This window comes from Leptonychotes weddellii, chromosome 2 (genome assembly GCF_054177405.1).
Source record: "Leptonychotes weddellii isolate Sample4059 chromosome 2, ASM5417740v2, whole genome shotgun sequence".
Classification (NCBI taxonomy): domain Eukaryota; kingdom Metazoa; phylum Chordata; class Mammalia; order Carnivora; family Phocidae; genus Leptonychotes; species Leptonychotes weddellii.
The window spans coordinates 135,678,172-135,704,934 of NC_138370.1; positions in this window are offsets into that span (position 1 = coordinate 135,678,172).

The window sequence follows — 26,763 nt, forward strand, 5'->3', positions numbered from 1 at the left end:
ATATACAATGGAATATTATGCAGCCATCAAAAAAAAAAAGAAATCTTGCCATTTGCGACAACGTGGATGGAACTAGAGGGTATTATGCTAAGCGGAATAAGTCAATCAGAGAAAGACATGTATCATATGATCTCACTGATATGAGGAATTCTTAATCTCAGGAAACAAACTGACGGGTGTTGGAGTGGTGGGGGGTGGGAGGGATGAGGTGGCTGGGTGATAGACATTGGGGAGGGTATGTGCTATGGTGAGCGCTGTGAATTGTGTAAGACTGTTGAATCACAGACCTGTACCTCTGAAACAAATAATACATTATATGTTAAAAAAATAAGAAGGGGAGACGAACCATGAGAGACTCTGGACTCTGAGAAACAAACTGAGGGTTCTAGAGGGGAGGGGATTTGGGGGATGGGTTAGCCTGGTGATGGGTATTTAAGAGGGCATGTATTGAATGTAGCACTGAGTGTTATATGCAAACAATGAATCATGGAAAACTACATCAAAAGCTAATGATGTAATGTGTGGTGATTAACATAACACAAAAAAATAAAAAAGAAATATGTAAAAAAAAAATGATGTGGTATATATATTCAATGCAATATTATTCAGCCATAAGAAAGAAGGAAATCCTGCCATTTGCAATAATACGGATGAATCTAGAGGACATTATGCTAAGTTAAATTAGCCAGACAGAGAAAGACTATATGATCTCACTTATATGTGAATTCTAAAAAAAAGAAAAAAATGTTGAACTCATAGAAACAGAGTAGAAAAGTGGTTACCAGGGGCTGGGGGAGATTGAGAAATGTTACTCAAAGGGTATAATCCTTCAGTTATAAGATGAATAAGCTCTAGGGATCTAATGTACAACATGATGACAATAATTATTTTTTTGTGTACTTTAAATTTGTTAAGAAAGTAAATCTTAAGCACACACACACACAACTATCTAATATGATGGATGCATAAGTTAACCTGATTGTGATCATTTCACAATGTATACATATATCATATATCATCATGTAGTACACTTAAATATATATACAATTTTATTTAAGTATACCTCAATAAAGCTGAAAAAATAAGAATAATAATGTAAGCAGATTAAAATATGCATAAATAAAAGGCTGGAAAAAACAGAAATATTGACTTCTATTGGGGTTATTTTCTCTCTTCGTTCTACTGTTTTTAATTTTCAAACTTTAGAGCAGCCTAAAGAGCCTTTGGGAGGCCTATGTAGATCTGCAGCACAGGCCCTTTGGATTTTGGGGTAAACCCTTCCATATTGCAAATAACTATTGTCCTTTTGAGAAACAGCTCTTGGCCTACAACTAGACATTAGTAGAGAGTGAATACCTAACCATGGATCACCGAGTTATCAAGCAACATGATCTACCTATCATGAACTTGGTATTATCTGACTTGCCAACCCAAAAATCTGGGCATGTATACCAGTACCCCAGTATGAAATGAAGTGGTAAATACATGATTGGACTTGAATAGGCCCTGAAGACACAAGTAAGTTACATGAAGAAATGGCCCAAATGCCCAGGGTCTCCACTCTTGGTACATTAGCTTCTCTCTCCAAACCTACACCTATGCTCTCATGGGGAGTTCCCTCTGATGATTTGACAATGGGAGATGGGCCTGGTTTACAGATGGTTCTATATAATGTACAGGCATTACCTAAAAGTGGACAGCTGCACACTATAGTCCCTTCAAGGACCTTGGTGAAGGGAAATATTCCCAGTGGGCAGAACTTCAAGAAGTTCATTTGGTTGTGCACGTTGCTTGAAAAAAATGGCCAGATATAGAATTACATACCAATTAAAGGGCTATGGCCAATGGTTTGGCTGGATGGTCAGGTACAGGATGGCAGTATAATCAAAAATTTGGATACAAGAAAATTTGGGGAAGTAGTATGTGGATAGTCTTCTCTAAGTGGGCAAAAACAGGAAGATATTTGTGTCCCATGAATGCTCACCAAAGGGTGACCCAGCAGAGGAGGATTTTAATAATCAAGTGGATAGGATGACCTGTTCTGTGGATACCAGTCTGTTTCCCCAACTGCCTCTGTCATTGCCCAATGGGCTCATAAACAAAGTTGCCATGGCGGCAGGAACGGAGGTTATGCATGGGCTTGCAACATGGACTTCCACTCACCAAGGTCGACTTGCTACAGCCATTAACAAGTGCCCAGTCTGTTAGCAGCAAAGACCACACTGAGCCTCCAAATGGCCCTCTTCCCTTCTGGGTTGGTTATATGAGACTGCTTCCATCATGGAAGGGTCAGCATTTTGTCCTTACTGCAGTAGACACTCTAGATAAGAGTTTTCTTGCCCTGAATGCAATGCTTCTGCAAAACTATCAACTGTGGATTTACAGAATGCCTTATCCCATCATGGTATTCCATATAGCATTGTGTGGACTCAAGTAACTCTCACTTCACAGTAAATGAATCTTTTCAAATCTATTGCCATTTCTTATTGGGTTGTTTAGTTTTCTTCTTAAATTTCTATAGTTATTTAAATTTCCGAATATAAATGTTTTATCAAATAGTTTACAAAACTTTCCTCCCAGTCTATGACTTGTTTTCATTCTCTTATCAGCATTTTCGGAATAGTAGAAAATTTTAATTTTGATGAAGTTCAGTTTATCAATGTGTTCTTTTATGGAACTGTGCTGTATCTAAGAAATATTTGCCTACACAAAAGGAACAAAAGTTTTTTTTCCATTATTACCTTCTAGAAATCTTACAGTATAGGTCTTACATTTAGTTCATAATCCATTTTTAGTTAATTTTGTGAGAGCTTTGCAGTTTGTTTTTTTTGTTTTGTTTTGTTTTTGTTTTGCATATGGATATGCAATTATTCCAGCACCGTTTGTTGAAATTGCCTTTGTACTTTGGTCAAAAATCAACTATTCATATCTGTGTGGGAGTATTTTGGCTTACTATTCTATGCCATTGATTTGACTATTTTTATACCACTACCACATTGTCTTGATTAGAACAGGTTTATAATAAGGCTGGAAGTCAGAGAGTATAAATATTCTAAATTTACTCTTATTTTTGAAAGCTGTTTTTGGTATTCTAGTACCTCTGAATGGCTGTATGAATTTTAGGTTTGTTACTTTGTACAAAATAGTTTAATAATAATTTGTCAGTGTAAAGGTCTTTCATATACTTTATCAAATGTATTCCTAAATGTAAGTCCTCCATATTTCTTGATGATATTGCAAAGGGTATTTTTATTTTATTTTATTTTATTTTATTTTTTAAAGATTTCATTTGTTTATTTGAGAGAGAGAGCAAGAGCATAAGCAGGTGGAGGGGTAGAAGGAGAGGGAGAAGCAGACTCCCTGCTAAGCAGGAAGCCTGGACTTGGGTTCAATTACGGGACCCTGGGATCATAACCTGAGCCAAAGGCAGCTGCTTAACCAACTGAGCCACCTAGGTGCCCCTGCAAAGGGTTCTTTTAAATTTCAGCTTCTGATTGTTTATTGCTAGCTACAGAAATGAATTTTTTTTAAAGATTTTATTTATTTATTTGACAGAGAGAGAGATAGCCAGAGAGGGAACACAAGCAGGGGGAGTGAGAGAGGGAGAAGCAGGCTTCCTACTGAGCAGGGAGCCCGATGCGGGGCTCGATCCCAGGACCCCGGGATCATGACCTGAGCTGAAGGCAGACGCTTAACGACTGAGCCACCCAGGTGCCCCTGAAATGAATTTTTTAATACTGGTATTGCATCCTGGAACCTTACTAAATTTATTTGTTAAATTTATTAATTCTAGTAGTTTTTTATAGATATTACTGGATTTTTTATATAGGTGATTATGTGGTTGGCAAATAATAATAATTCTACTTTTTCCTTTCCAATCTAAATGGATTTTATTTTTTTTTCTTATTTCACTGAATAGAACCTCTAGTACAATGCTGAATAGAACTGAGTACTGATGAGTACTGATGCTCTTGTATTATTCCTGATCTTAGCAGGAGTGGGGGAATATTTTAGAATGCCATGATTCAGTATGATGTAAGCTGTACATTTTTCTAAATGTACTTACCAGGCTGAAGAATTTTTTCTTTCTAGTTGGTTGAAAATTTTTACAGAAAATGATGTTAGCTTTTGTGAAATAATGATTTTGCATTACCTGAGATGTTCACATTAATTTCTTTTTTTTTTTTAAAGTCTCCCTGGTTCCACCTGGGTTCTCCTTTCTTGCATTGCTGTTTGGACACCCCCTCAAGGCAATAAATTTGAGCAATGGTAAGGATACATTTGTCCTTTCTTATCTCTCAGGAATCATTGTCCTTCAATACCTGATGTCTGATGTCTTAAGAACCACTGATTCCTAATTTTATCTGTTTTTTTTTTTCCTTTGTTTTGTGGTTGTTTTTGGTGGAAAAGTAAGTCCAAGTCTTGTTACTCTATTTTGATTGTGTGCAAAAGCTCCTCATGTCTAGATATGTTGAGATCACACTGTAAAGTTATACCAGATCTGGCATTGATTCTGCAATAAGATCTCCATATCTTGAAAGATTAAACTGTTGCCACACATGAAGTAGTTTAAAATAGTATTATTTAGGGTTTAAGACAATTTTAAAATTAAAATCAACAACCCAAGAATATTTAAAAGCACTGGAATAACTTGTGAGGATAGAGACTCAATTATTTCAGATTAAAAAAATACATCTGACTCTTGTACATCAGGTTCTCCAGCAAGCTGACTCTGGAACACAGCTCAGCATATAAGTGTTTAGTAAGAGTGCCTTGGGGTCAATACCTTGGGGAAGGAACAGGATTGAGCAGAGAGAGATAAGCTACAAAAGAAGCTCCATTAAATCCTTGCCCAGCCTTACTGAGATCTCAGAAACAAAAGTGTTGTTTTGCTTTATGATGAAATGGCAGCTGAGGCAATCCCTCAATTGGAAATAAGCTGAAGGAAATCTGCAGATGGCCCTCCTGTAAGCAGGGGCAAAAAGTCTTTCCCCATAGGGGGATCTGTGCCCGGAATCACCATGTTCCATCACAGTGATATAAACAATAGAAGAAAACATGAGTAAGTGACATGTATAAATTCTCTAGTGTCTTAGATAACATTAATTTGGTTATATATACTCTAGTATATTTGTTAATTGGACAAAATCAAGTAATTTGGGGTGCCTGAGTAGCTCGGTCAGTTAAGCATCTGCCTTCAGCTCCGGTCATGATCCCAGGGTTCTGAGATCGAGTCCCACATCAGGCTCCTGGCTCAGTGGGGAGTCTGCTTCTCCCTCTCCCTCAGCCTCTCCCCCCATTTGTGCTCTCTCTCGAATAAATACATAAAATCTTTAAAAATATAAAAATATAAATAAAATCAAGTAATTCTAATTTACCTATTTTATTAAATAAAAAGCTATAGAATAGCAAGGCACGTAATAATAATCTCTTTAACAGAAAAAAAATGTTACTTGCCATTACTAGTTAGGCACTTTTTGAAATAAAAACAATTAATAATTCTCTGTAATCTTTTAGAAAGTAGACCTTGGCATACTTTAAAAAAAGATTGTTCTGTGGTTAGAACAGCATGTTTCTGACTCATACTACTAAAGGAAGTGTTTCCAAGGACTTTTAGAATTGCACTCTAAAATGCACTTGGCTATTAACTGACTAATCAAGACCCTTTTTGAAAACAAGTCAAATTTTGATCTATATACTCACTAGTGACCTTCATAAATCAAAACCAAATTGTCCCAGAAATTCTGAAGCATAGCCATTCTTTAAATGACACACACACACACACACACACCATATTCTCCACTTCAGTTGGCAATAATGCCTTATATTCCCATGTCAGTGTACCTGCAATCATGCATTGAGATAATATTCAGCAAATTCATTCCTTGAACATGAAGAAGTCACAGAGTCAAGTAATACAAAAAACAATCCTCTAACTGTTCACTACATAAATAGCTTAGTGTCCAAAAGAGGAGACAACAGCTATAAACATTCAGGGGTTGAATAACACTGGTCTATATATAGGGCTTCTCTGGAGCCATTTATTTTTCTACTTGGGGACATGAACCTTACTTAGTAATTTGCTGAATTCTAAAATATTATAGATGAATAAGTCTGATATATTATTGGCAAAACCAAAAGGAGGTAAACACTTATTGACAAATTCTTATTTTGTGCATGACTGTCTGTGAATACCTAACTCTTAATATTTTGCACTTAAAATTCTGTTGTTTGCTTAGATATGTAAATTTTCCCACACAATTTTTCAGTCACCATCAAAATACTATTTGCTTAATAAAAAATATATTTTACATAATTTCAAACAATATTTTAGAGGGTAAAAGTGTCAGCTTTTACAGGTAGACTAATTCCCAAGACTGTTAACTACATAAGTTATAGTGGTAGAAGAATAAGTATTTGTCCTCTAAATCTTGAGTCACAGTTCTCCCTAAGATAAAAAACAGATAGACTATCACCAATGTATTATTGTTTTGTCTTGTTAATGCTTCATTTAAAAAGAATTTTAATCCACAAAAAATAAAAGAGGAATAAAGTGATTATATTCTTTAATTAGATTTACCAAAATGTTAACATCTTACCATATTCTCTCATTATTCTCTCTCTCTCTCATTACTTATACCTTTGTTTTACACTTACATATCCCTCCATAATATTTCTTCGCCATTTGGAAGTAAGTTGCAATCATCATTTCAAATTGAAATATATCTGCATGTAACCACTAAGAACCAATGCATTCATCCATGCAATGAACATATCATCATATCCAATAAATACAATATTGATAAAATAAATAATATCTAATAGGTACAGTCCATATAAAATGTTCCCAACTGTTCCATTAATGTCTCTTTAGGTTTTTTCATCCATATTCCAACCAAGTGTCACTCAGGGCATGTGATTTTCACATCTCCTAAATATGTAGTGTCCTTAGTTCCCCCCCCATAATAGGATAAGTGGTGGCTCCAAAAAGATATTTTGTCCCAGAACCTGTGAATGTGACCTTATGTGGGACAAAGAAGAATCTTTTCAAATGTAACTAAATTAAGGATTTAGAGGAGAGATCATCTTGAATTATCCAGGTAGGACCTAAATCCAATGAGAAGTATCCTTATAAGAGATGGAAGAGAAGACATGAAGTAGAAGGTTATGTGAAGACTGAAGCAAAGCCTGGAGTGATGGCACCACAAGCAGATAGTTGGAACCACCAGATGTTGTATGTGGCAAGGAAGGATTCTCCTGTAGAGTCTACAAAGGAAGAAGGGCTCTGATGACACCTTGATTTTGAACTTCTGGCCTACAGAACTGTGAGAAGACAAATTACGTTGTTTTAAACCATGAATTTATGGTAATTTTTTAGAGCAGCCCTGGAAAACTAGCATACTCTGCACCTTCTTTAAATTCAATACCACATTTCATGGTATTAGCTTTTATTTTTTCAAACCCATAACTGTTGTCTAGTAGAATGTGCCAAGTGTGCATTTCCTTTATTATTAGAGGTCATTGTTATTAATCTCTAATATTTGAGATAAGACTTTTTGGTAAGAATATTTTATGGCTTGTGATGTGTGTTAATGCATCACAACAAAATGAATATATTGTAAGTTTATTATACTATTTATATGCCAAATTTTTTTAATGTACTTTTATTATGGAATAGTTTAGATTCATAGAAAAAGTTTCAAAGACAGGTCAGAGTTATCATATAATCTTCAATTCAATTGCACTAATGTTAATATCTTCTATAATCATGGTATATTTATCAAAAGCATAAATTGACATTTGTATACTACTATTAAATACACTACAAATTTATTCTGATTTTACCAGTTTTTTAATTAAGGTCATTTTTTTTTCTGTTCAAAGATACAATCCAGGATACATTTCATTTAGTCATTATGTCTCCTTAGTCTACTCCTGTCTGTGACAAATTTTTAATATTCTCTTGTTTTTCATGATCTTGACTGAAGAGATTTGGTCTGGTATGTTTTTGAAAGTCATTCAATTCACAGTTGTCTGATGTTTTCTCATGATTATACTGGGTTATTAAGTTTTAGGAAGTATATCATAGAGATAAAGAATATCTAGGGAGAAATGAATATTATATTAACATTATTTATTACTGGTGATATTTAGATTGATTGATTGGTTAAGATGCTCTCTGACAATTGTCTCCCCTTTAAAGTTACCATTTTTTCATTTTATATTCTGTTCTTTGGAAGAGAATCACTAAGTCCAGCTCATACTCATGGGGAAAGGAATTAAGCTCTACCTCCTAGAAGAGGGGTTATCTATCTATTATTTGAAATTCTTAAGTAGGAATGACTTACCCCTTTTTCCTCACTTTAAAATTTTGTCCATCATTTGTGTCAGTATGGATGCATGGACAGTTATATTAGTACTTGGGTTATAATCCATTACTACTACTACTACGACTACTTCTTTTTTTAGATTTTATTTATTTATTTGAGAAAGAGTGAGACCACGTGCTTGTAAGTGGGGTTGGGGGTGGGCAAAGGGGTAGGGAGAAGGACAAGCAGACTCCAGGCTGAGTGCAGAGCCCAACTGGAGGGGCTTGATCCCACAACCTCGAGATCATGACCTCAGCCCAAACCAAGAGTCCGCTTAACCCACTGAGCCAGCCAGAAGCCACCTATTACTACTACTACCCCTGCTACTGCTACTATTTCCTCAGACGATTTCAGATTTGACTATTGGGGGTTCTTTCAGGTTGGCTCCTATGTCCCTTTGTCATGCCCTGTTGTTTTGTTTTTGAGCATCTTTTTAGTTTCTGGCATAGTAAAATGCTCCAGACTAATTTTGTATTTTCTCTACTGGAGTTCTAGAATCAGCCATTTCTCCAAGGAGATTTGGCTCCTTGTATTAAAGAATGGCATGTAGAAACCAGTATATAGATTCTTGATGTGCTTTTTGTTACATATATCTATCTATATACACATCCAAATGAGTTCATACTGATATCTACAATTCTAATTGCATAGAAGAGTTCATTTTAACCTACTCACATTTTTATATGTAAAATTTTACCTAATTTGCAAACTAGCACTCTGAGATTAAGAAACTTGACTTTGATGTGTTTAATTTGTTCAACCTTATTATATAAGTAAAGTGGTTTCAAAATTTCTAATATGTGTCCCAACGTGTATGTATATGTGTGGTGAGGTGGGAGGAACTTACACTCTAAGTTACAGTGTTTATGCATGTTTTGTTAATAGCCTTATAGAATCCAGTAAAAAAAAAAAACAACATAATTTTCTAAATTTATATGAATCAGTGATATTGTAGTCACCCTTGGGAGACAGAGAGACACCCCATCCCAGCCTCAAATGTTTCCAATGCTATGATTGATGACACCATATATGCACCAAGTGGGTATGAAGAGATTTATTATTTACGTAATGAGGCTTTCTGGAAAGAAAAGAGCTGATATCTAAGTAGGTCCAAAAATTGCTTCTGAGAGAAAGGAGAAACAACTATTTGTGTGTGTGTGTGTGTGTGTGTGTGTGTATTTAGGGGGTGGGACCAGGTTAAGAGTTCCCATATGATTATAGGCTAAAGCTTACATGGTTTGAACTTTCCACTGGTGTCAAGGCAGGGAAATTGTGGGCTTTTTAAATAAGCTTATATGGATATAGGACAAGAAGGAAAGACAGAATAGTAGGGCTTGAAAGTGGTCAGCAGTTTAATGTCAAAAATGAGTTCAGACTTTACAATTCAGACTTATAATTACCTCCTTTTCCCCTGTCCCCCATATTGAGATTGTAGCATACGTTTGTAGTAGAATTGGATTCTATCCCAGGTTGCCCGAACATCTTTGTAGACTTTTTACTTTGTTTACATATATTCTAGTTCATTCTTCACTGGTTTCTCCATCATTTTACTTTAATCTATCTATATCATTATATATAAAGTAGGTATAGCATGCAATCAATTGCTTTTTCTTCAATTTGAAATTTCTGCCTTCTTATTTAGATAATTTTTGTCATAAAATATATACAACATAAAATATAACATTTTACCTATTTTAAGTGTATGATTAGTTGCATTAATTGCTGTGATGTGATTTATAATAAGAAATATGTATTTAGTCTTTGTCTGTCTTCTTGGCACAGAACTACTAAAACCCTTGGAATTTTTTAAGTGGTGAGAGCAATAAGGACGTCTTTAATTATGTTAATGAGATGACTTTTGGACAACCCCTAGGTAACTTAAGGATCGAGATTGGTTGCCAGGTAATTAGAGGGTTAGAACTTTCATTACCTTGCTTCCCCCCAATATCTAGGGAAGGGAGAGGGGCTGGAGATTGAGCTCAATTACCAGTGGTCAGTGATTTAATCAGTCATGCCTATGTAATGAAGCCTCCATGAAAACCCAAAAGGATAGGGTTCAGGGAGTTTCTCAATTGGTGAACACATGGAGATTTGGGTAGAGTGGTACACTTGGGGAGTGCATCAAAGTTTCTCACCCTTTCCCATATCTTGCCCTATCAGCTTGTCTTCCATCTGGTTGTTCCTAAGTTAAATCCTTTCATAATAAAATGGTAAATTAGTAAGTAAAATGTTTCTCTAAGTTCTGTGAGCTGCTGTAGCAGATTAATCAAACCTAAAGAGGGGGTCACTGGAACCTCTGTTCTATAACCAGTTAATCAGGAGCACAAGAAATAACGTGGACTTTCAATTGATGTCTGAAGTGGGGTGAGAAGTCTTGTAGAACTGAGTCCTCAACTTGTGGGATCTGGCACTATCTCCAGATATATAGTGTCAAAATTGAGTTGAATTGAAAGACACTTATATGATATCAGAGAATTGCTTGGTGTGAGGAAAAACCTATACTGAAATTGGTATCAGTATCTTAATTACACTCACAATGTTGTACAACTATTACCAATATTTACCACGTCACCCAAATAGGAAATCTGCATCCATTTATTAAGCAATAACGTCCCATCCCCTGTCTCCCCAGTTCCTTATGACCTCTACTCTACTTTTTGTCTCCATAAATTTGCCAATTCTAGATATTTCATATAAATGTAATCATACAATATTTATCTTCTTGTGAATGGCTTATCTCACTTAGCATAATGTTTTTAAGGCTTATCCATGTTACAGCATCTATCATAATTTCATTCTTTCTAATATTCCATAGTATGTATATACTGCATTTTATCTATCTTTTAATGTGTTGATGGATACTTGGGTTGTTTCCAACTTTCGGTTATTATGAGTAATGTTATTATGAACATTGGCATACCAGTTTCTATTTCAATCCCTGTTTTCAAAAATTGAGACTATTTACTTAGAGGTGGAATTGCTGGGTCATATAGTGACTCTATATTTAACTTTTGCAAGCACCAAACTTTTTGCCAGAGTGGCTGCTTTGCTTTTAAAGTATTGTTAATATAAATAGATTAATACCAACAATTTTTTTCTTTTTGAAACATTTTTCTGCTTTCTTTGGATTAATTGGACAATTTTTATGATTCCATTTTGTGTTCTTTTGACTTATTAACTAAGTCAAATTCATTCATTCATTCATTCATTCATTCATAGTTATTCAACTATTTCCTGAATACTTAATAAGTTCCAGGCACTGTCTAAATGCTGTGAATAAAATGTTTAAACAAACATGCACACATTTGTTGCTCTCATAGAGTTTGCAAACCAATGGAGGAATTGGATATGAATTAAATAATCTTATACATGTATAATATAAATATATAATTTAAAAAGAGGCAAGTACCCTGAAGGAAAGGAAGAAAGTACTATGACAGGATATATCAGAAGAAATAAATTGTTAATCTTATTAACATTTAAAATTACTTCCATGGGATTTATCATATACCTTTAAAATAGCTTGAGTCCATCATTAAATAATATTCTATTTCTTAAATAGTGTAAAAATCTTAAAACAGTGTATTTCTAATTCCCCCCTCCATCCCTTGTAACATTATTATCAAACATTTCACTTTGATATATACCATAAACACACATTTTTTACTTTTATTGCTTTAAGCTGTCAGTAATTTTTAGAGCAATTAAACACAATAACAGAGTCTATTCTATCTTAATTTATTTCATTTTCAACACTTTTCATTTCTTTTTGTAGGTACAAGTTTTGACCTATAACATATTATTTCTGCCTGGAAAAATTCCAATTTAAGCCATTAAATTTGTATGTAATTTGTTACATAGTAAATAAAACTATAACATCTATTGAGATGATCATATGGTTTTTATTTTTCTCTTGTTTACATGATGTATCCATATGATCATCTCAATAGATCCAGAAAGAGCTTTTAACAAAGTACAGCATCCATTCATGATAAAAACTCTCACCAAGTAGGTATAAAAGCAATATACCTCCACATAATAAAGGCCATATATAAAAAACCTCACAGTTAAAATCACAGTCACTGGTGAAAAACTGAAAGGTTTTCCTCTAAGATCAGGGAAAGATAAGGATGCCCACTCTCACCACTTTTATTTGACATAGTCCTAGCCACGGCAATCAGGAAAGAAAAAGAAATCAAAGGCATTGTTAAGTAAGAAGTAAAACTTTTACTATTTGCAGATGAAATGATGCTATATATATATGGAAAATCCTAAAGACTTCACCAAACAACTACTGAAACTGATTAATGAATTCAGTAAAGTCACAGGATACAAGATTAATATAGAGAAATCTGTTGGGGCACCTGGGTAGCTAGCTGGTTGAGCATCCACCTCTCAGGTTCTGCTCAGGTCTTGATCTCAGGGTTGTGGGATCAAGCCCTGTGTTGGGCTCCATGCTCAGTGGGGAGTCAGCTTGAGATTCCTTTTCACTCTGCCTTTCCTCCTGCTCACACATAATGAGGGTTCCTTTTTCTCCACATCGTCCCAACACTTTTTGTTTCTTGTGTTTTTGATTTTAGCCATTCTGACAATGAGATATCACCCTCATGCACTATTGGTGGGAATATAAACTGGTGTAGCCACTGTGGAAGAGAGTATGGAAGTTCCTCAAAAACTAAAAATAAAACTACACTTTGATCCAGCAATCACACTACTGGGTAATTACCCCCAAAATACAAAAACATTAATTTGAAAGGATATATACATCCCCTATGTCTACTGTAACATTATTTACCATAGTCAAATTATGGTAGCAGCACAATTGTCCATCAATAGGTGAATAGATAAGGAAGATGTTGTACACACACACACACACACACACACACACACAATGTAATATTATTTAGCCATAAAGAAGAATGAAATAGTGCCATTTGCAACAACATGGATGGATCTGGAGAGTAAAATGCTAAACAAAATAAAACAGTCAGAGAAAGACAAATACTATATGATTTTACCCATATGTGGATTCTAAGAAACAAAACAAATGAACAAAGGAAAAAAAAGAATAAAACAAAAACAGCCTCTTAACCATGGAGAACAAACAGATGGCCACCAGAGGGCAGGTGGGTTGGGGGATGGGTGAAAGAGGTGAAGGGGATTAAGAGTACATCTATCCTGATGACACTGAGTAATATATGGAATTGGTGAATCACTATATTGTACAACCGAAATTAATTTAACACTGTATGCTAACTACACTGGAATTAAAATATAAATAAATAAATAAATAAATAAATAAATAAATAAATAAATAAATAAAATAGATGAATGCATAAAGAAGAGGTGGTATATGTATGTGTGTATATATATAAAAGAATGAGATCTTGCCATTTGCAACATGTATGAACCTAGAAGATATGATGCTAGGTGAATAAGTCAGACAGAGAAAAACAAATACCATATGATTTCATTCACACCTAGAATTTAGGAAGCAAAACAAACCAACGAAGGATAAAAGAAACAAAAAAACAAAATTCTTAAATAGAGAGAACAATTTGTGGTTGCCAAAGGAGAGGTAGTTGAGGGGGATGGGTGAAATAGATAAAGTGATTAAAAGTACACTTACCATAATATGGCGTGCCTGGGTGGCTCAGTCGGTTAAGTGGCTGCCTTCGGCTCAGGTCATGATCCCAGGGTCCTGGGATGGAGCCCCACATCAGGCTCCCAGCTCGGCGGGAAGCCTGCTTCTCCCTCTCCCACTCCCCCTGTTTGTGTTCCCTCTCTCTCTGTGTCTCTCTCTGTCAAATAAATAAATAAAATCTTAAAAAAAAAGTACACTTATCATAATAAGCACCGAGTAATGTACAGAATTGTTGAATCATTATATTGTACACCTGATATAACACTAATATACCTAATATAACACTGCATGCTAATTATACTTCAACTAAAAAAATTTACATTTAAAAAAAAAAGGATAAAAAGAAAATAAAAACTGGCTTTATCATTAGAAGTATCATCCTTTCCCAGCTCCCTGTTTTCCCAGATCCAAACATTGTCTACATTACTATTAGAATTATTATTCTGAAATATCATTCCATTTCCCTCTACATCTGGTCATTTTATCATATCCTGTCCCTTGAGAACGACGGCACCATGAAGTCTTTGCCATTAGCCAGAAACCACAAAGTAAACCTGGACATGGTTCTCTCCCATTCTACCTATGCAATTCTTTATTAAGTTCTTTGGTACTAATTTCTCTGAAGAGAAAAAAAAAAACACACATATTTGATATTAGTTATGAGGGCTTAATATTTGTATGCCAAACTACCTATTTTCACCATGGCCTGTGCTCTAGCCACACTGGACTTTCCACAATTTCTCAAACCAGTTATGTACTATCTAACTACATAAAAACATTCTGCCATGAACTATGTTTCCATCCATCCTCAACTCCTTCCTCTGCGTAAATCTTAATTACCTTAAGATCTAAGTTTAATGCTCATTTCTTAAAAAAACCTTCCTTGACTTCTTCCACCATTTATTTATTCTGATTTATGCTGTCATAGCACTTTCTTCCTTTCCATCAGAGTACTTATCTCTTTTTAAATTACATTTTATATGTATATATTTATAAGATTATTTAATTCATATCTGATTCATCTATTGGATTGCCAACTCTATGAGAGCAACAAATGTGTACATGTTTGCCTAACATATTTTTCAGCATTTAAATAGTTCCTGGAACTTATTATGTATTCAGGAAATAATTTTTGAATGAATACTTATGAATGAATGAATTTTCAGAAGTCACTGTATCACTTTACACAACTGAAAAATAAAGCTCAAATGAGCTGAGTTTGGAATTAAAGAATTTTCCACTTTCATTGCTGGTCATTTCTCCATATTCAACCTCTGCAGAACTGTATCAAAACAAATATCCTTTCTAAAACATAGCTATGTGTGTGTATTTGTGAATATATTTTTCACTGTGAGTCTATTTTGCGAAGTTTTCTGTATTTCTTCCTCCAAAACTCTGCCACTCACCACCCCCAACAGATTTACTCAGGCACATAAATAGAGGCAGTGGGTTTTTTAGTCCATGAATATGATCACATTAAAGAGATGTGCATGTGATCTAGCTACAGCTAATATAGTTATTCTGGTAGTAATCTTTCTCTTTAATTTGTGAGCTTTTGGAGATCAGGGAACATGGATATTTTCTTGTAGGTATCCAGGATCTAAAGACTTGCTTGATCTATAGTTGGTTCTCAGTAAGTGTTTTCTGCATTAATGAATGCTTACATAACAAATATAAGCAAATACAATAGATTTTCCAGAGCCGCTAAGGGTTTTAAAATGAGATAATGGTTATGTGCACCCTTATAAATTCATGTTATACTGCAAATGTTGCTCCCTTCTGTTAACCTGTGTTAATAAAATATGACTTTTATATACAGTAGTGGTAAACACTTCATGGTGCTTATCAGGTAATAAAATGTGTTTTGCAGTTTTCCACTTTCATCTTGATGGATGCAAACAAAATATACAAACTACTTTGAGACTTTCCACCCACCATTGTTGTCCTGTATAACAACAGCTTTTTATTGATGAACGTGGTTACTCCAGAGCATCTTAGGTCAGGAAATGAAGATGAACTGCATACATATTTGACAATGCAGAATGGATTTAGATTAATAAATATGTCAGCATTAGCATTTAACTAATTCTGGTAAAAATAGGTTTGTAAACATTTTTTTTTTTAACCAAGATATCATGTGCCTCTTTGGGAATAGTTAGGAAGAATATTTATATATGATGATGATGGTGATGATGACATTTACAGGAACCCCCAATCATTGATCATTTTAAATGTGCTTAACATACTGCAGACCTGAACTCATTTAATCTTGTAAAACAGAGAGCAAAATTGGAGCTCAAAAATATTAAGTTATTTGGACAAGAAGGTTAAATACTTGCTTTCAATGCCTAGTAAGTAAGAGAGAGAGGATATGAACCCACCCTATATGACTTCAAAGATGCAATTTTAAACGTTTGCAGTGCTAAGAACCAAACCAGCTTAGTGACTTTCAGAATTTGGAGATGAATGAGTATACAAGAATACTTATATTATCACAGGAAGGACAATCGCTGAATAAATGACCTTAATTACATTTGAAAAAAAAAACACATTAATTTGTTGGAATTAACATCCACAGTTTCCTTGACATATTGTTTTATTTTAATTTGGATAATTTTATAGAAATCCTGGAACAACTAGATAAAAGCAAACAGTGGAGGAGTTTGATTATTTACACATATGTTCATCTCAGAGAATTTATTTCTTACTTTCATATGACTAATCTCTTTAAACAAAGATCAATTTCTTAACTCCATTCTAATCTATCATTGACGTCTGAATTCTAATAATAATCACATACAATTAATTAATATGAAATGGAGAGTGTTTTTATTATTATTAAATGACCTTAGGTTGTTTTTTTTTTTTAAAGATTTTATTTATTTATTTGACAGAGACAGATACAGTGAGAGAGGGAACACAAGCAGTGGGAGTGAGAGAGGGAGAAGCAGGCTTCCTGCGGAGCAGGGAGCCCGATGCGGGGCTCGATCCCAGGACCCTGGGATCATGACCTGAGCTGAAGGCAGACGCTTAACGACTGAGCCACCCAGGCGCCCCCTGAGCCACCCAGGTGCCCCGACCTTAGGTTGTTTTAGATCTCAGTCTGTGTTGGTAGTAGACCAAGCTTTCTAAACCATACAAAAGCAGAAACTGTTTTTCTCAGAGAAAGCAAAAGTGACAGTGATACTGATGTAAAAAATCGTTATAGAATGTAGCCAAGAAATCAGGCTCAGTATAGTTTGTTTCTGCCCTGTACATACTGTCACAAAGTCACTTTGACTGCAATAACTCACCCTAATTCTATACTGATGGTGGTTGCATGATTGAAAGAACTTTTTGGCCTGCTAGACCAACTTTACCAGCATTGTTTTTATAGTACTGCAGAATCTAGAAATGGACTGACTCCCATGGGACCTCATCCCATTGATTCCTTAGCCAATTCTCAAGTTTCCATTTAGAAGAATATTTGTCTTGCATTGAAGAAATCCAAAATATGTTTCATAATTTCTCTGGGGATATTTCCTATATTTAATGCCATTTTCACATACCTATTCTATGTTCCCTAGCACTTGTTTATATTTAAATTAACAAATAACCAAAAGAGACAGGGATAGATGCTAATTATTACTCTGCATATAATGACCCTTAATACTTTTGAAGAGAATTTTCTTCTATCAAGCTTTGGTTCTTTCTATGTAATGAAATTATATCAACTACTTATGTTTACCATTAATTTTTTGGTTACACTCCACTCAGATAAATCAACCAGGGGCTGCTTCCTGTGAGGACCGAGTCCTTATGTTTGATCAAAAAACACACATACAGGAAAAAACAAACCAAAAATATGGATACAAGAAGGACAAAATCAGATGTGCATGAAGTAATGAAACATTTCCTCAAGTAAATCATTTGAAAAATGACAAGGTCTTTGGGTATATATGAGAAAAATAAATAAACAAAAAGGAGACAATGGCAAAACAGGTTACGTTTTAAAAAAATAAAAGCAGGGGCGCCTGGGTGACTCAGTTGGTTGGGCGACTGCCTTCGGCTCAGGTCATGATCCTGGAGTCCTGGGATCAAGTCCCGCATCCAGGGAGCCCGCTTCTCCCTCTGACCCTCCTCCCTCTCATGCTGTCTCTTGTTCTCTTTCTCTCAAATAAACAAATAAATTCTTAAAAATAAAATAAAAGCAGGTGAGGGTGGAATGAGCCATGTGGCCAAAATACTCAGTGAAGAAGAGCTAAGAGAAAATGACAATAAGCAGGGTGAGGAGAGGATTATGAAATGAACTACTAAGTTGCAGATTTATAGTACCCACATTAACAACAAACACTTGGGTTAAAATATACAGCAGCAATTATGGTCTTCTGGTTATATGATCTGCAAGTTTCATTATGCTATTTTTAAGTGTTTTCCAGGATTAATGTCTAAAAAGAGAAAACTTACTTATAATATCACTTTTATTTTTATTTAAATGACAGCTCAATAAAAGAATAAAAAAAGTAAAGTATTCACTTTCTTATATGAAAAGTGACATTTTCTTTTTTCCATGAACTTCTTCAAAGAACTTTAGCCTTGACATATATACCAGATTCTTGGTTTTGACTGACTGAAGAAAGTTCTATATTGTTTGCCTAGTCAGATGAGTATATAACCTAGATCTACTAGGTAGTAGAGAAAATGAACACCTCCTCTCTCAAAAGCAAATCCACATCATGAAATAATAATAGCTAAGATTTTTTGAGTACCTAGTATTTATCAGTGTTATTTTACCTTAAAATCGATATATGTCCCGAAACATTTGTTGGTTCAGAAACATTCTCTACACCTCTAATTTAGTCCTTCTTGTATCCATGTTTTATTTTTCCTGTATGTGTGTTTTTTCGATCAAACAGAGGAACTCAGTCTTCAACAGGATGCAGCCCCTGGTTCATTTGTTGGAGTAAACTATAACCAAAAAATTAATGGTAGACATCAGTAGTTGATATAATTTTATTACAGAGAAAGAACCAAAGCTTGACAGATGAAGAAAATTCTCATGAAAAATATTAAGGGCCATTATACACAGAATGATTAACAGTTTATATCCCTGTCTTTCTTGGTTATGTGTTAATTTATATAAACAAATACTAGAGAACATGAAATAGAATATGTGAGGATGGCATTAAATATAGGAAATGACCCCAGAGATTATTTGAATCACAAGGGATTTTACTAGTGCTCTATTAACACTTTTAAATACCAGTGTTCTATGAGGACCTTCTTTTTTTAAGGCATCAATCCATGTTGAATTAGGCTTGATAAAAGATTCACATTCATTTCAGAAGTGATTCAGTCTTCCTTTTTCATGTACATATCTTAGAAAATCATACTGGAATCCTGAAGAGATAGCAAGGCACTTCCAACATTTCTTTCTTTCTTTCTTTTTTTTTTTTTTTTTTTATAGCATCTAAGTTACTCAGAGTTTTATCTGCAACTCTTGGAACCCAACTGTCCCAGTTCTGCTGAAGGTATATGATGGCCTGTCATGGTTCAAAGACACTATTTCTGATAAGCCACTGGTTTCTGCTTTTTCTCAGAAACTCCATACCACTGGGACTATACTGAACAGCATTTCATTGATTTAGTAGATTGTCATGTCTAATGTAACAAAACTGGAAGACTAAAATTACAGGGCATCAGCCACAGTTAAAAAAAATAATATCTTAATACTATAATCTGCATACAATGATATTAAAATAATTCTAGGCAAGGGAGGGTGGCATGATATATCCCCCTACCCAGTTCTATTGATTCTAGGTTATTTTGCAAAATGTCATTTGTCTAAGTACAAAATTTAACCTAGACAAATGTAAAAAATTAATAATAATAATAAAGATTATTTGCAAAATAACAAAAGAAAATTTCTCTTTTTCTTCCACCTCTTTTTCCCTGAAGAGGTCACATAGGTAATATAGAGGAGGAGATTGCAATATAGCCAAGGACCTGGTGAGGCTGGAAAAAGTGGAGTGCCAAGGAGTTGATGGTGAGACTGGGACTGGGCAGGCAGAGGTGCCAAGGAGATAACAGTATGGCCAGCAGTTGAGGGAGTAAAACAGTCAGGAGGTGTATCTAGGAGGAATGAGCAACTAAGTAAATGCTGAGATATTAGGAGCCAGGATCTCACTATCAAAGAAAGGATTTACAAATGTAAAAAGGGACAAAATGTCGGATTGGCCTTGATTGTATTGTTGTGAATCGATCTCTACAGATTTACATATAGAAATAAATGTATGTAGGTATATATAATATATATGCTTATATTTAGTTAGCTATGTTATCTAGAGGGCCTGGATTCTATGATACCTCTGTAGCAATGAGGACACTAAATGCACAGATCTTCTAAATAACATCTACTAAAAAGAACCAAGGCTCTTCAAAAAATGGCTGAATGGTTAATTTCAAGAAGGGAAAGTACAAGATGATACTGGAACACATGTTTGTGATAAAAATTAAAGTTCTCAAGGAAGTACAGAGATGTCAAAAGAAAACAAAAAAGTAAGCTTGAAAACGCTCCTACTTACTAAATCTAGGGAAATTTGTGCATAAAATGTATCAATAGTAATGTAATGGCTTACATCACATTGAATAAAATTATAATTCATGATTTCATATAGATATAAATAAATAGAAATATCATCCTTATGCTACAGTCAAAATACATACAGGAAGAATAAGAGAAATAGAAAATAACCTATTATAGTGGATGTTGATTCAGGCAGGGAGCATCAATATTGTAAAGCTGGGAGATGGAAATTTGATGATAGCATATTAAGGCAGATTCACAGTAATTTACCCCCAAATATTTAGAAATTACACAAGGAAAAACCATGATTTTTCAGTAGAGAAAATTTAGGGATAATTTTGCAATTTAGCCAGCTGATTAGAGAGGTATAGCTTCAGTGGAAGCATCATTGCACAGTATTCCTCCCAAAAAGTCATGACCTGACTCTACATATGAGGAAACGGTCCACAGAACCAGATTAAGGGAAATCCTGCAGATGGAAGGAAGGCCTTAAATCCCTTAAAAGAGTCTGGGTCATGAAAGACTACAAGACTAGGGAAATGTTCCAGACTGAAGAACAATGAAAAGACATGAAAATGCAACATGCGACCCTAGATTAGATTTGGAGAAGAAAGGAAAAAGAAATATTATTGCACTGTTAGCAAAATTTGAATGGAATCTGTAAATTGCTTGATAAGATTATATTAATTTTGATTTCCAGATTTGCATGGCTGTGTTCTGGTTGTGTAGATTAATGTCTTTGTTTTGTAAAATATGAGCTGTAGTATTAAAGACTGAAGAGGCATCATGTTTGGAACTATTTTCAAGGGCTCAAAAGGGAAGAATGGTAATAGGTGTCCATAAGTAATTCTCCATGGGTCTTTGCATTTGTATGTACCTTGAGAAAGATTTTATCCTACTCTGTCTTTGCAAGGATGTTTCTAGAACAAATAGCTGTGGAAGATAGAGCTAATGCCTTCTTCTGCTGGGCAGAGATGTTTGTTTTATGAGTAGAATTGCAAAGTTAATATGTCTCTGCTGTAAAGGTGAGACAGATAAGGTTGCAGTCTTCTTATAAGATGAAGATGTCTCAAAATATGCAATTACTCAGTTATAATAAAGACCCACTGTGTGTGTAATCATCCATCTGGGCCTACCTTCTCATCATCCCCATTGTATTTGGCAAGAAGAACCAATGCAGACAACTGATGCTGCCTGCTGTGTCTAGAGTAATAAAGTTTTAATGAGTAATAATAAAGTCTGACCCAAATCTCTCGACATCTGCCAGTCTATGAAGCTATAGCAAGGTAACTTGTTAGCTTGCAAGCTGGATAAATCTCAGAACATTTATATGCAGTGAGTAAAAAAATGGTGATTCTTGACATTTATATGCAGTGAGTAAAAAAATGGTGATTGAATATATGTGGTAAAATATCATCAACTAGGTAATCTGGGTGAAAGGCATATGAAAGCTCCATTGCCACATTTTTGTAAGCACAATTATTCTGCAATTTTTATGCCATTGAAAAATTATTCCAAAATATATTTATATAAATGAAAGTCATTTATATTGATTCTAAAATAAAATAAAATTTATGCATCTTTAACTAAAATTTTTAATTTTCAAGGAAGATTTTTGGAAAATCATCTAAATTTGGAATTGTTATTTAGTCTGCATATATGCAGGCCTTATCTAAGCACCAAAATAGAGCCAGATCAATCAGAAAGCAATTGGGCACTTATTCTCATTTGGCCTAACATATATACATTATAGTTTCAGCCTGCCATTTATATTTTCAAAACTAATTATCTTTCTACCATTCAAAATATAATGAATATCTAGAGACTTGCAAATATCAATGGCCATCTGGGAATTTATTTGCATTTTAATTTTTTCATAAACATGCAACACTATTAAAAAAAAAGGCTGCACACAAGCAAAACACAGATGCAGGTAGAGAATGAGCTGTCTTCTACAATGCTAATGTTTCAATTTTTTCCCTTTTGTAATCACTCTGAATTGTACAGACATATCTTTAGATATTTTCATGATGTCATAACTGTTTTTAATCAAGAAAAATGTTGCCCTTAGAAAATATACCCTAAACATTAAACATGAAATATTCATATTTTGATTTAGCATCTATCAAGAGTGAAATATCCAACGTGACAGTAAAGTAATTATAAATGTGGGGTCTGAAGGCAGAATGGAATTTGACCTTGTGCATGTTACTTAACTTCTTTCATCCTCAATTTTCTCACCTGTACAATGGGGATAATTATAAGGTCATGGACAGAAGAAACGCAAAGTATCCGGTACACAACAAGAATTAGGTATATCATCTTTTGTTCCACCTGCCTATGTTCCCCTTTTTATTGCATGTGAGAAATATATATCCAATAGTGCTAATGTTCTGCCTTCTTATAAGATATAATTTCCTTAGAAGAAATTCCTTATTTGGCACAGAAAGAAATCTTTTCGTTCCCTGGGTCTCTTGCCCCAAATCTCCAATTTAACAGAATGCTCAGATATGGCTGAGTGAGGGTGTATGTAAAAGACTGATGGGACACCACGTTAAAGAGAAGGATGAGCCTGGGCATGTAATAGGGCCATAGTAAGGCTGTTCTGACTGTAAGCCTGTCTTTTTATCATTAACAAAAATATCATGAAGCATTTGTCACAGATCTAGAAAAAAGAATACTAAAATTTATATGGAATGACAAAAGACCCCAAATAGCCAAAGCAATCTTGAGAAAGAAGAACAAAGCTGATGGTATCACAATCCCAGATTTCAAGATACACTACAAAGTTGTAGTCATCAAAGTAGTATGGTACTGGCACAAAAACAGACACATAGATCAATGGAACAGAATAAAACCCACACTTATATGGTCAATTAATCTATGACAAAGGAGGCAAGAATATGCAATGGGAAAAGACAGTCTTTTCAACAAATGGTCCTGGGCAAACTGGACAGCTACATGACACTGGACCACTTTCCTACACCATACACAAAAACAGAAAAGAGAACAAGACCCATAAATACAGAGAACAAACTGATGAGTAACAGGGATGGACAAAATGAGTGAAGGGGAATGGAAGATAGAGGCTTCCAGTTACAGAATGAATAAGTCACATGGATAAAAGGTACAGCATAGGGAATAGAGTCAATTGTATTGTAACAATGATATATGGGGATTATATTTATACGTGGGTGTGTATATATATATATATAGATAGATATCATGCAATTTTCTTTTTTGTTTACTTTGATATTGATATATGGTTTGTATCTATACGGCTTGCTCTTTATCTTTTTTCCTTATTTTATTCATGGCATTCTTATTTTTAAAAAATTACTTCAATTTTTATTACTTCAATGGGAATTATATCTTATTCCCAAAGCATCAACATTACCTTTCTTATTTTTTTTCCTCAGAGTAAAAAAAAAAAATGGGTCTTGCTTTATTCTTCCAGTCTATTCTTCCAATCTATGGCTGTCTTCATAGATTTTGATTTTCTGCCTCTAGGGAGGCACAAGGGAGGTAAATAATGTTATCCATATCAAATTAAATCAACTACATATTTCTATCTTAGGAAAAAATTCACATTAAATTTGTCAATTGTTGAAAGCAGCTGCATGTCAATATATTTATATTTATTGACTTTCCTCACTTCCCTTTGAGTAGAAGGCAAAGTAAACAGAAAAGAACTTCAGAGAGTTTATTATAGAAGTAAGTGAAAGCCATTTCTTTTACTCTCAAAACAAAATAAATGACTTATGTTAAGCTCAACTTTAGATATCCCCTGTATCTGCCCTTAATTCTCAATATTCTTACTACTGCTACTGTTTAGATCTGAATTACCTCCCACTGTTTGTACCACTCAAGAGCCTCTGTGCTCTCTCCACCAAGATTCATCTACAATGCCTCAGAGGTACCTCTCTATAATCCATCTTTAATCATGCTATCCTACCCACTTGTATGTCCTGTGTTGGCCAGTTAGTTAGATATTTTTTTTTTAACTTGCAATCAATGTGTCCCTATTCCCTAAAAATATACCAATATCTGACTGTATGAGTTTCCTAAATTTCCCCAGCTGCACTATAAAGATAATAAAAGCACATTTAGTGCTTAGAGTTCCTGATACAGACTAAGTGTTCAACAAGTGTTAGGGATCATTGTTGCACGCATTTAAATTAGAAATATGTTGCATGTTGGAGTTAAAGTTTGAACAAAACAATGATAGTAAGCTTTGGATTAAATTTTAAATTTTATAGGAACCTCTATGTCTTTGTGTCCAGGTATTTGTGGTTTGCTCAGATTTTCTCTAAACTACTAGGATCAGAATTCCCCACAAACTTGGAACATGCCCAGATGTGTCTTCGGGGGGCCTCCCTGGGCACTTCAGAGAAGGTGTACTCAGAGGAATATTGAAGATACAGTAGGCAAAGACTTGATTCAGATGGGATGTTCCTTTCCCTTAAACATTACTGAAGCTTTCATGCTTGAATGCCTTCTTTGTAGGTGATAGGAAATCTCCAATTTTGGCAACAACTTCTGTATAAAGACAGTGAGGATTTATAACCTGCTACATTCTGTATAAGAAAACATGTTCATTGAGTTTAGCTTCTTAAAAAGAAGCACACAAGTGCTAAAAGTTAAATATACTTTAAAAATCCCAAGGAAATTTAATTGATCAATAGCTATTAATGGTCTTAATTAAGATATGCTCTTTTCCTTATATAGAACAGCAAGCTTCCGGAACGAAAATAAAGAGAGGTTTTACTTACTAAAGAGTTCACCATTTTTCTTGCTTCAAACATTATCCAATATTTAACTATTAGCTATGAAATACCTATGACAAAATTCAACTATTCAATAGTACAGGAAGTCTTTGCTGTAAAGCAAGTCCTACAGAATCCTAAGTATAAAAGTTCCTTTTAAAATAGATTTTCTTTTAACATACAAATAATATAATTTGACACCAGGAAAATAAATACCTTCCAAATAGCTCAAAATTACTTCTCATGCTCTGTAAATCCATTCCCTGACTCTTGAAAAAAAAAGATAATCCAAGCATCTTCAAAGCTTTAAATGATGCTTTATGCATCAAAACAGTTAAAATTACCATATGAATTTCAAAAATATTCATTTTTTACGCACTAAAAATGAGATTACTTGGACTATTAAAATCAGCAAACAGTATATTAGTCTAACTTTAAAAGCATTATTCTCAGAGTAAAAATATTTTTTAATACACACTCCCACAGGTGGCTTCTACTAAAATCTCTCTTTTTTGCAAAGACTCGCCTTTAAATGCTTCCACTTACATTCATCTTTAACTAGCCAAATAAATTTTTTTAAGAATGATTTTATTTTTTTTTATTTTTTTTTAAGATTTTATTTATTTGACAGAGAGAGACACAGTGAGAGAGGGAACACAAGCAGGGGGAGTGGGAGAGTGAGAAGCAGGCTTCCCACACAGCAGAGAGCCCGATGTGGGGCTCCATCCCAGGACCTTGGGATCATGACCTGAGCCAAAGGCAGACGCTTAACAACTGAGTCATCCAGGCGCCCCTAAGAATGATTTTAAATAGGAAAGGAGAAAGAATCAAAGAAGGGCATGCATACACATAGGGAATGAGAAAGTGAAGAAGGAATAAAGGGAAATAGGAAGAAAGGAATTAAGGAAGGTGGGAGGGAGGGAAAGAAAGAGGTGAAGAATGGGAGGGAAAGGGAAGGAAAGATTACCCAAGTGTGGATCAAATCACGAGGGAAGTGCTTCCCAGATTCAGTGTGTTTAATCTTTCCAAAAATATTGACACACTTCCCAATACAACTTTACAGTATTAGAATTCTGAGTACAAGAAATCTGTATTAAAAAAGAAAAAGAAAAAGAAAAAGAAAGAAGTCTGTATTTCCAAACCAAAACTTCAAATTTGAGAGTTAACAGGAAGTGGTACTCACCAATTCAGAAACACTGCCATCTGCTGACCAAATAAAATGGATATGAGTTTTGCATTTGTCTTTAAATGTATAACCAGTAACATTGTAAACTTTGTAATGCATATTCTAAAATTTATATTTAGTAACAAGTCACTGATATAAAGATACTAATTTACAAATATAACCAAATCTGAGAAATGTAAGGTATGAAAAAGTACAAAAGGAAATATTTTGGTTTATACCAAAAATGAAATTAG